Source organism: Schistocerca piceifrons, chromosome 9 (genome assembly GCF_021461385.2).
Source record: "Schistocerca piceifrons isolate TAMUIC-IGC-003096 chromosome 9, iqSchPice1.1, whole genome shotgun sequence".
Lineage (NCBI taxonomy): Eukaryota > Metazoa > Arthropoda > Insecta > Orthoptera > Acrididae > Schistocerca > Schistocerca piceifrons.
In genome coordinates, this window is record NC_060146.1 from 30,857,925 (window position 1) to 30,868,559 (window position 10,635).

Here is a 10,635-nt window from a genome sequence, read left to right on the forward strand (position 1 = left end):
AGTAGTCATTAGACATCATGAGAGAGCAGAATGGGGCGCTCCACGGAACTCACAGGCTTCGAAAGTGGTCAGGTGACGGCTGTCATTTGTGCATACATCTGTACGCGAAATTTCCACTCATAAACATCCCTAGGTCCACTGCTTCCGGTGTAATAGTGGAGTGGAAATGTGAAGGGACACGTACAGCACAAAAGCATACAGGCCGACCTCGTCTGTTGACTGACAGAGACCGACGACAGTTGACGAGGGTCGTAATATGTAACAAGCAGACATCTATCCAGACCATCACACAGGAATTCCAAACTGTATCAAGATCCACTGCAAGTATTATGACAGTTAGACGGGAGGTGCGAAAACTTGGTTTTCGTGGTCGAGGGCTGCTCATAAGCCACACATCCGCCGGTAAATGCCAAACGACGCCTCACTTGGTGTAAGGAGCGTAAACATGGGACAATTGAACAGTGGAAAAACGTTGTGTGGATTGACGAATCTTGGCACACAATATGGCGATCCGATGGCAGGGTGTGGGTATAGCGAACGCCCGGTGAACGTCATCTGCCAACGTGTGTAGTGCCAACAGTAAAATTCGGAGGCGCTGGTGTTAGGGTGTGGTCGTGTTTTTCAGGAAGGGAACTTGCAATCCTTGTTGTTTTTCGTGGCACTGTCACAGTACAGGCCTACATTGATGTTTTAAGGACCTTCGTGCTTCCCACTGATGAAGAGCAATTCGGGGATGGCGATTGCATCTTTCAACAGGATCGACCACCTGTTTATAATGCACGGCCTGTGGCGGAGTGGTTACACGACAATGACATCCCTGTAATGGACTGGCGTGCACAGAATCCTGACCCGAATCCCGCAGAACACCTTTGGGATGTTTTGGAACGCCGACTTCGTGCCAGGCCTCACCGGCCGACATCGATACCTCTTCTCAGTGCAGCCCTCCGTGGAGAATGCGCTGCCATTCCAGGAAACCTTCCAGCATCTGACTGAAGGTATGCCTGAGAGAGTGGAAGCTGTCATCAAGGCTAAGGGTGGGCCATGCTGAATTCCAGCATTACCGATTGATGGCGCCACGAACTTGTAAGTCTTTTTTAGCTAGGTATCCGGATACTTTTGATCACATAGTGCATCTCGATATGCTTGATAACTTTCTTTTCCCACAGTTAGAGACTGAATTCGAAGGACTTGATTTGCCAACAAGGTGGGGCACCGCCACACTGGCATCTGGAAGTGCGGGAGTTTTTAAATCTAAGTATCACTGAACGATAGATCGATCGCACTGGATCAGTGAGTCAGCCTTATATTATTGGCCTCCAAGGTCACCGGACTGACTGTATGTGATTATTTCTTGGGGGGGGGGGGGGGGTTATAAGACTCTGTTTATGTGCGTCCCTTACCAACAACAACTAATGGACTGAGACATGTTCGCTGCAGTGTGGGAACTACTTTCTCAGTAACTAAAGCAAATTTAACTGTATTTATATAAAAATTAAGAAGATCGTAAATTGTCAGCCGAAAGAGCTATTTATTAATACGTGTCGTAGATATAGTAACATGTGTCTAGGGTGGTTCGTACAAGGTGTTCAGTTGGGCTGTCCGCTGCACCCCTGTATAAATATAGCCAGGGAGGCAGTGAAAAGAGCCAGTTGGCACCGTGATATCAAAAAGTCGACGTCAGTCAAACGCCCGCGAGCGTTGTGCCTCGGATGACTTCAGAGCTGGGCAGACTTGAATGTGTTTTCGGTAAAAGTAGGAAGTGAACTCGCGAGGACTGTACGCCATCCTGGATCACTCAAATTTCACGGCCGCGCTGTGTAGCCGCGCCGTCTTTAGGCGCCTTGTGACGGTCCGTGCGACTGCCCCCGTCGGAGGTTCGAGTCCTCCCTCGGGCATCGGTGTGTGTGTTTGTCCTTAGGATAATTTAGGTTAAGTAGTGTGTAACCTTAGGGACTGATGACCTTAGCAGTTAAGTCCCATGAGAATTCACACACATTTGAATATTTTATGCCAAGTTTAGAGACAATGTGTCTGTAAAAACTTCTTTTACAATTCTGATAGCACTTGATTCATCGCTATTAAGCTCACAGAAGATTATCTTTATCTGGGTGTAGTTGGTGCAGTAATACTCAGCAGCATTAAGCCAAGAGCTGCAGGTTTCAAGGCAAGTGGCGTACACCATACTGGGGTAGAGAATCTGAAGCCCTTTGGCTGCTTTAGCTGTTACAAGCAGCAAAACGTTGTCTCTCTTCACACGATCCGGCCACATTAGCTTCAGAGAGTAGTCAAACAAAATAGCAATCGCCGAATTGTTTACTCTATCGAGAGCTTCACACGTTAGTAGGAACATATCTCCAGGGCTTAACGACGCCGTTTCACGGCTTCAGCCTCGGGAATAGAAATACGTCGGAGAGTGCCATGTGCAACGAATACGGTGGCTGGCGCAACGTAACTGTTTTGTTTTTTTGCCAAAAAATACGAACAAGCAGTGAGGTGTGAGCGGGAGCATCGTCGCGATGGAGTTTCCACGAGCGGTTTTGCCACAATTCTGGTCGTTTTCTTCGGGCTGCTTCACGCAAGGAGCGCGTAATTCCCAGGTAGTATTCCGCATTGACCGTCCGACCGTGAGGCAGGAACTCATGACGCACCTTCCCATTGTTATCGAAGAAAACAGTGAGAACAACGTTCACGTGTGATACAACTTGTCGACGTTTTTTCGGGCTTGGCTCTTCAGGCAGATTCTACTAGGGCAGTTTGGCCTCTGTTTTGACGCCACACCCGTATATCCACGTTTCGTCAACTTCTTTAGAAGTTGTGGCTCGTTGTCGGCTTCATTCAGGAGTTCCTGGGCGATGTCTACGCGACGTCGTTTCGGTCTAAATTCAACAATTTCGAAACAAACTTTGGTGCTACACGTTTCAGTTCCAAAACATCCGACAAATTTGCTTGGCATGTGCCAAAGGATATGCCAACATCATCACCAACCTCTCTGACTGTGGTTCAGCGATTTTCCACAACCATTTTGCATTTTCAGAATGAGGTTTCCACTCTGCAGCGGAGTGTGCGCTGATATGAAACTTCCAGGCAGATTAAAACTGTGTGCCCGACCGAGACTCGAACTCGGGACCTTTGCCTTTCGCGGGCAAGTGCTCTACCACTGAGCTACCGAAGCACGACTCACGCCCCGTACTCACAGCTTTACTTCTGCCAGTACCTCGTCTCCTACCTTCCAAACTTTACAGGCTGTGGCTAAGCCATGTCTCCGCAATATCCTTTCTTTTAGGAGTGCTAGTTCTGCAAGGTTCGCAGGAGAGCTTCTGTAAAGTTTGGAAGGTAGCAGACGAGGTACTGGCAGAAGTAAAGCTGTGAGTACCGGGCGTGAGTCGTGCTTCGGTAGCTCAGTTGGTAGAGCACTTGCCCGCGAAAGGCAAAGGTCCCGAGTTCGAGTCTCGGTCGGGCACACAGTTTTAATCTGCCAGGAAGTTTCATTTTGCATTTTGTTTACCTCATCCACATTTTTGTCAGCAATTGATGAGCCAGGGCCGTCGTCGTCTTCTGCGACTTCTCGACCCGGTTTGGAACGTTTACGCCACTCGTAAACTCTTGTCTCATCCATACTGGATTCACCAAAAGCCACAGTCAACATTTAAAACGCGGTGTTGCACTTCATTCCATTTTTCGAGAAAAATTTAATGCAAATTCTCTGATCCACCTTTTTCGAAAGTAAAAAATCGACGAGCACTCGAAAACACGTGTAACGTTTCCGACTGTCAACAAGAAACCAAATATTCAAAACAGTTGAAAATGCAAACACTCATCAGGAACACGTGTACCAAAAAGATAAAAACAAGTTCTGAAACTAAAAAGATTCCCATTACTCTTTGACCACACCTCGTACGTTAAGACATCAGAGTGTAACATCCATAGTACCAGAGGGAGATGTAGATGGCAGGTACTGTAGGGGAAGGTAGAGACTGGAATACATCCAGCATATAACTTAGGACGCATGGTGTTCGTAAGATGAAGAGGTTGGCAGGAGTGGAATTCATGATGAACTGTATCATACCAGCCAGAAGACCGTTAAAAAAAAAGTCGATTAGTTAAATGGAGTGAATTCTTGACCTACTGTGTAAAAGTATTGCTTACACATGTTGTACAATGCAAAATATCTATGACAAAGAACTTTTATAAAAACCCTTTTGTAAACACTTCACGGAATTCGAAGTATAAAGAGTATGAGATGATACATAACCTCAAGCAACCATATTACAAAGGCATGAACACGCAGTTACATTTGTATCTGAAAATAGCTGCAGCTGTCGACTACATTGACAAAGGCTGCAATGTGGATTATGTTAGTAAAAGAACTAAAGGATCCAGTATTTGGCCTAGGAGTTGAAAATAAATGCGTGGAACTGCAATTAATAGTAAGTTGTTGTTGTTTACAGATGTTTGATAGCAATCTGCTTGAACTCCGCACACAGCAATTACGTTGCAAGCGCTCGTAACGAGACGACTCCCGTTATAACTGTTACAACTGATTGTCTACGACTAATCTACCATCTTATAGGCGTATTACACGGAGAACAGCGGCGGAGGTTGAGAAAAAATAAATATAAAAGTAAAAAATAAATAAAAATGTAAAAAATAAATAATAAACAGGAAAGCGATTCCAGGTAGCCGACGTTTGGAAGGGAACATCATGCCTTAGCCTAAAGTCAAGAAAGAGCTTTCTTCGAACAACTGAAACCATTACACGATCACCTTCCGCTCGCCGAATAGGACTGTGGAGTAACAAGGCATCTGGAAATAACACCCCCCAGGGGCTCAGCATTCATTTGCTGAGTACGGGCTTGGCGACCCCGGGGTCCTGAGCTGGGGACTGGTCAGCGCCGCCAGTCTCCTGTCACCGTAAACCCCGGACATGCTTCAGCGACCACCGCATGGCGCAGCGGTGGAATGTTGTATGCTGCGGGGAATGGTAATCTTGGCTTGACCGCCTGGATTGCGAGGAAGGTAAACCTCTATAAAAACCCCTCAATCTTATGGTGTGCTGCGCGCCTATAAGATGTATGGCTGTTGGGGTGGAACAGTCGCAAGCGGGCAACCTCTGGGGCACCTGCCGCACCCCAGTTGTATAAGGCTTACTCAGGCACGCGGGGCTCTGTCTGAGCGGACCTTTAGTTCCCTAGCTGCTCGTGGGACCACAATGGACCCTTCGACCTCTACGTTTCCCCCTACCAGTGGATTGGGTGGGCCACTGGTAGGAAAACACACCCAATCGAAAAAGCGACTTCGTGCTGCGAGTCCTCCAGCGCCTGGTGTTACTAGAGATTTATCAGACTGTCGTAACAGAGCACATGCTGATATCCAGAATGTGTTTTTGATTGTCAAACGGAAGGAAGGTAGCTTTGAGAGAGTTTCTCCCTTCTACATCCACAAGGGTCTTGAGGGAATTGCAGGAACACTGAAATCTGTGAAGCGTCTGCGCAATGGGACTCTGTTAGTTGAAACTTCTAGTTCCCGTCAAGTCACTTCTCTTAGGAAAGCAACCTGTCTCGGAGAGTACGCTATCGAGACCGAGCTCCACTCCACTTTGAACTATAGTAAGGGTGTTGTGACATGTAGGGACTTGGTGGATATTCCCAAGGACGAGTTGAAATCTGAGTGGGCTGACGAAGGTATTGTCGACGTGCAGCATATTATGAAACGAGTCGATGGGGACCTAGTCAAATCCGACTCGTTTATTCTCACTTTCAATCGCCCGAGACTCCCAGATCATGTTAAAGCGGGTTTCTTACGTTTGCCAGTACGGCCATATTTCCCCAACCCAATGCGCTGTTTTAAATGTCAGCACTTTGGGCATACTACGTTGGGGTGCAATGGGATAGCCACTTGCGGTAAATGTGGTCAGCCTGCCCATGAAGGAGCCGATTGTTCATCGCCTGTGAAGTGCGTGAATTGCTCTGGGAGTCACCCTGTCTGGAGCCGGGTCTGCCCCATCTATCTCGAGGAACGGAAGATACAGGAGATCAAAACATCTAAGCGCATCCCCTATGGTGAGGCCAAGAAGCTCTTTAAGGCCATGCAGCCTCCTGTGTTTACAACATCTTTCGCTTCCACTCTGCAGAAACCGGTACAGTTGGCCACTGTTGCTACACAAACGGAGGTTGCTAGTGTCAGCACTAATACCTGCATTTGCCAGTGCACTTGTGCTGCTGCGGTTGTTTTGCAACCTGCAGCTCTCCCCACAACATCGGACAAGGCCGTGGTTGCTGACATTGGGGTACTTCCTGCACCTCCCCATATGGCACCTTCTGCCCAGGCGAGTAAAGCTCCAACTGTTGACAAGGTTCTGCATTCTAAGCCCCCCAAGACGAAGACGCCAAAGGTGAAGGTTTTGCCACCTGAGGAGACTAGTCACGGTCAGTCCGATGATGATGCCATCGTACTATCTGACATCTCCCTTGGGTCGCCATCGGAGCTGATGGACATTGATGTCGACCGGGGGCGATCTTCTCGCCCCAGGAATAAATCTCCGGCCAGTACGGGCTCTCCTCCAAAGCACAGGCGCAGGGTGAAAATTCAGCCACCCTGATCACTGGCTCCCATATTACAGTGGAACCTGAATGGGTTCAGGACGCATGTGGCCGAATTACAACTCCTTGTACGAGAGCGCCCCTTGTGCTTATGTCTCCAAGAGACACATTTCCGGGCCACTGATGCTCCTTCTTTACGGGGCTATACCGTGTATCGAAAAGATGATCTGATGGGGGAAAGGGCAAAGGGTGGTGTTGCGGTTTTTGTCCATGACATGCACTACTCATCTGAGCTCCCTCTCGTTACGGACTTGCAAGCAGTTGCAGTTGACCTTCTTGTGGGGCAGAGGCTCACAATCTGTTCCGTTTACTTACCGCCTCAGGACGCCATAGACTCTGAGGCTCTCACAGACCTTATTACCCAACTCCCCCGCCCATTTCTCCTTCTGGGGGACTTCAATGCTCATAATGTCTTATGGGGCTCTACGACTACTTGCCCCAGGGGTCGCATTCTGGAAAGCCTCATGGCATCCGAAGAACTGTGCATCCTCAACTCTGGTGCTCCCACTCATTTCTGTACTGCTTCTGGGTCGTCGTCAGCTATTGACCTTTCCTTTTGCTCTCCAGCACTCGCGGATTCTGCTCTGTGGGAGGTTGCCGCTGACCTCCATTCTAGTGACCACTTCCCCCTTTGGATTCGCCTCCTGGATGATACTGTAGCATTACCAGTGCCACCCAGGTGGAACCTCTGCAGAGCTGACTGGACACTTTTCAGCGATTTAGCTGTTTTGGAACACCGTGCCAGCGTCCACGAATGGGTCGACCATGTTACAGCCGTGATCTCCCATGCTGCTGAATTGTCGATCCCACGGTCCTCAAGTCATCCCAAGAGGCGCCTTGTCCCTTGGTGGACCACTGAGTGCCGCTCAGCCATCCGAGCCCGCCGTGCAGCTCTGCGCCGCTTCAAGTGCCGTCCCTCAGCTGACAATCTTGCGGCCTTTCGGGTGGCAAGGGCCAAGGCGCGGCGAGTGATTAAAGAGAGCAAACGACGGTCATGGCAATCGTTCTTGAACTCCATCTCCCGCTCCACTAGTTCTACAAAAGTGTGGGAAGCCATCAGGAGGATCTCCGGGAAACGCAGCCAACTACCTGTCACGGCATTGCTGCATCAGGGCAGTCTACTCACGGCGCCGAGAGACATTGCCCAGACACTGGCCACGTATTTTGCCGAATCTACTGCCACTATGAACTGTGATCCAGATTTCTGCCGCTACCGCACTGCTATCGAGAGGGATCACTTGGACTTCCGGTCTCCAAATTCTGAACCCTACAACTGCCCCTTCACAATGTGGGAACTGGATTCGGCGCTGTCTGTGGCTCATGATACTGCGCCAGGTGCTGATCAAATCCTGTACAGCATGCTGCAGCACTTGTTGCTGCCATCCAAGGAAGTACTCCTGAATTGTTTTAATATGATATGGTCATCCGGCACGTTCCCTGACTCGTGGAGGGAGGCGATTTTGGTTCCCCTCCTCAAACCGGGAAAGGACCGAATGCATCCCAGTAGTTATCGGAGTATTGCTTTGACGAGCTGTGTCGGGAAGACATTGGAACGCATGGTCAACCGTCGCCTGGTTTGGCTGCTCGAGACCAGGCAGCTCCTTAGCCACTCTCAGTGTGGCTTTCGGAGATGTCGTTCAACTATAGACAACTTGACCCTGCTTGAGGCGGTCATCCAGCAGGCCTTCTTACGTAACCAGCATTGTCTAGGTGTATTCTTTGACATTAATAAGGCGTATGACACTACTTGGCGCCGCCTTATCCTCAATCAACTCCATCAGTGGGGCTTTCGTGGCCATCTCCCCATCTTCATTCGGTCCTTTCTTTCCCGCCGCCTCTTTCGGTATCGGGTTGGTAATGTGCTATCTGATTTGTACGTGCAGGAGAATGGTGTTCCTCAGGGAAGCGTTTTAAGTGTCACCCTCTTTGCCGTCGCCATTAACAGTATCACGTCCACAATCCGGAGTCCTGCCCAGTGCTCCTTGTTTGTGGACGATTTTGCTGTTTTCTGTTCTTCCTCCAGTCTTGTCACTGCTAGTCGGCAGCTGCAGCTTACGATAAAGCGATTAGAGGCATGGACTGCAAAGACGGGTTTTACTTTTTCTGCAGACAAATGTGTGTGTGTTCATTTTAATCGTTCTCGACGTGCTTTTACCTCCCCTGAATTGCGTCTGAGGGGCACCATTCTTCCTTTTAGAGACACTGTGAGGTTCCTGGGCCTCACTTTTGATTCCAAGTTGTCATGGTTGCCGCACCTTAAAGACCTCAAGGTGCGGGCCCTGAAGGCGCTGAATATTTTGAAGTGTTTGAGCCATCGGTCCTGGGGAGCAGATCGGGCGCGTCTACTGCAGTTTTATAGGGCTTTCGTCCGGTCGCGTCTTGACTATGGATGCACTGTGTATGGGTCAGCGAGGCCTTCGTAGAGACACTGTGAGGTTCCTGGGCCTCACTTTTGATTCCAAGTTGTCATGGTTGCCGCACCTTAAAGACCTCAAGGTGCGGGCCCTGAAGGCGCTGAATATTTTGAAGTGTTTGAGCCATCGGTCCTGGGGAGCAGATCGGGCGCGTCTACTGCAGTTTTATAGGGCTTTCGTCCGGTCGCGTCTTGACTATGGATGCACTGTGTATGGGTCAGCGAGGCCTTCGTATCTGAAGATTCTTGACGCAGTACACCATGAGGGTATCAGGCTGGCCACTGGTGCCTTCCGTACCAGTCCCATCCCCAGCCTGTGTGCTGAGGCAGGGGAACCGCCGCTCGCCATCCGGCGGAAACTCCTCATGGTGCGACGAGTGTGTCAATTCCTTGCCTGTCCTCCCTCCCCTGCATACCCTACTGTTGCCCGACCCCCTATGGAACGTCTCTTTTCCAGTCGTCCAAGGGCAACGAGACCATTTGGGATTCGTGCCAAGCATTTGCTTGAGTCCCTTGGTGTGGAGTGTGTGGCACCCCAACTCCAGGGTTTTATCCGCCTGCCTCCCTGGTTGCTCCAGAGGCCCAGCGTCCTTTTAGACTTGTCAGAGTACCGGAGGAGCTGCACTCCTGCGTTTGTTTTTACCTCCTTATTTTACGATATTTTAAACCAGCATCCTGACCATGTACCAGTATTTACGGATGGCTCTAAACAGGGGGGACTCTGCAGCGTTTACCATCTTTGATGCCGAATTGTTTGCGATCTTGCGGGCATTGGAGCAGATGAGATGTGTTCCCAGTCTTAAGTTTCTCATCTGTTCTGACTCTCTGAGTGCCCTTCAGACCATGCAACACTTGTACCCAGCGGATACGGTCGTCCAGAACATCCATGTTGCCCTACTCCACCTGCAACGGCAGGGGAAGGAGGTTTCTTCCTGCTGGGTGCCAGGGCACGTGGGTATTAGGGGAAACGAACTGGCGGATGTGGCTGCCAAAGATGCATGTTCCCTCCCTCACGTTGTTGAATGTGCCGTCCCCCTCCATGCTGTTACCTCCCTTTTGCGTTCTCGTGTTATGCGTCAATGGGAAGAGGAGTGGCTGGCAGTCGGTGAAAATAAGCTGCGTCTGGTCAAGGCCACCACGCGGCCATGGCGTACATCCTACCAGTCATGCAGGCGGGATGAGGTTCTCCTCACCCGCCTCCGCATCGGGCACAGTCCCTTAACGCACGGTTTTTTACTCCGGCGGGAGGACCCCCCAATCTGTAGTGTTTGTGGCGACCTGATAACTGTGCGCCACATTTTACTTGACTGTCCTTTATTCTCTGACCAGAGGGCGGTGGTTTCCTTGCCACCGGATTTGCCCTCTATTTTGCAAGACGACGCAACGACTGTGGTTAAGGTCTTACGGTTTTGTGTCCTGTCCAATTTGTTGCCTCGGATTTTAGGGAGAGGATTTTAATGTGCTGCTGGGTGACTGGCTCACCCAGGTTTTAGGTAAGAGGTCCGCCAGTCACGATTACCTACTTGTTTCCCTTCAATTTCTGTTCTCTTTTCCTTGTGTTTCCTTTCCTTTTTAGTGCGTTTCTTCTCCTCTTGTTTTGCCTCTGTATGTGAGGATTTGTAA

General features: G+C 49.7%; 1 non-coding gene across 1 annotated transcript; it reads left to right on the top strand.

Moving 5' to 3' along the window:
- Window positions 1–3,386: 3,386 nt before the first annotated feature.
- On the top strand, window positions 3,387–3,461 carry Trnas-cga. The gene has a single exon. It is a non-coding gene; the product is annotated as a tRNA-Ser (tRNA).
- The last annotated feature ends 7,174 nt before the right edge of the window (window positions 3,462–10,635 follow it).